Source organism: Pongo abelii, chromosome 11 (assembly GCF_028885655.2).
Source record: "Pongo abelii isolate AG06213 chromosome 11, NHGRI_mPonAbe1-v2.0_pri, whole genome shotgun sequence".
Lineage (NCBI taxonomy): Eukaryota > Metazoa > Chordata > Mammalia > Primates > Hominidae > Pongo > Pongo abelii.
In genome coordinates this window covers 18,464,716-18,465,907 of record NC_071996.2, presented here as the reverse complement: position 1 = coordinate 18,465,907, position 1,192 = coordinate 18,464,716, and the positions used below count along the sequence as shown (strand labels likewise).

Sequence of the window (1,192 nt, the reverse complement as noted above, 5' to 3'; positions counted from 1 at the left end):
ATAGGAATCCATTTGCTTTAAATGTTCACGCTGCCGTGGGCCTGGTGACTCACGCCTCTAATCCCAGCACCTTGGGAGGCGAAGAAGGGTGGATCACCTGAGGTCAGGAGTTCAAGCCCAGCCTAGCCAACATGGCAAAACCCTGTCTCTACTAATAATACAAAAATTAGCTGGGCATGGTGGTGCATGTCTATAATCCCAACTACTCGGGAGGTTGAGGCAAGAGAATCACTTGAACCCAGGAGGCAGAGGTTGCAGTGAGGTGAGATCGCGCCATTGCACTCCAGCCTGGGTGACAAGAGTGAAACTCCGTCTCCAAAAAAAAAAAAAAAAAGCTCATGCTGGATGTTTTTGTGGTTTATGAATGCGATGTTTGGGTTTTCAGACTCAAGTGTGAGATGTGCCTCTCTCAGATCTTGTTCCAATGTCAGTACATTGCCGGTCTGACATTTAAAAAGAAGTGTTCACACTGGTACTGCCCTTTGGGATTTGTAGCCTTTCCATTCCGTGGTCTTGCTCTTTGCAAACATTCGCATAGAGATACCTGGTCCATTCATACTGAGAGTTGAGATGAAATTCATACTGAGAGTAGGTCAGTGTTCAATTTTTATGGTTACTCACTGTGAGATATAATTTTGCCTTTTCTACTAGTTGAGTTATTTCAGTGGGAAATAACTGGAGGAATTGGTAGAGGAAATTGCTTACATATTCTCACTTAGGATACTATCTTGATCCTGGAGGACCTTAGGTTTATTTCTTTAAATATTACCATAGAGAGAACTGTGTAAGATAACCTCTTACATAGAGATAATAGTAAAACAAAACTACAGCAAAATACACCACTGTGTTTTGTTTTGTTTTGTTTTGTTTTGTTTTGTTTTGAGATTGCTCTTGTTGCCCAGGCTGGAGTGCAATGGTGCGATCTCAGCTCATTGCAACCTCCGCCTCGTGGATTCAAGTGATTCTCCTGCCTCAGCCTCCTGAGTAGCTGGGATTACAAGAACACACTACCATGCCCAGCTAATTTTGTATTTTTAATAGAGACGGGGTTTTGCCACGTTGGTCAGGCTGGTCTCAAACTCCTGACCTCAGGTGACCCACCCACCTTGGCCCCGCAGTGTTGCTGTTTTTAAAAGAAGAATGCAAATGAGGCCTGGCTCGCAGGCATTTTTGCTGGGGTGGTTTCCATGAG

At 44.1% G+C, this 1,192-nt stretch overlaps 1 non-coding gene across 1 annotated transcript; it reads left to right on the top strand.

Annotated features, from left to right (window-relative positions):
* The first annotated feature begins 345 nt into the window (after positions 1-345).
* Positions 346-449, top strand: LOC112132516 (small nucleolar RNA U13). Its single transcript, XR_002914279.3, has one exon. It is a non-coding gene; the product is annotated as a small nucleolar RNA U13 (small nucleolar RNA).
* Positions 450-1,192: the final 743 nt, after the last annotated feature.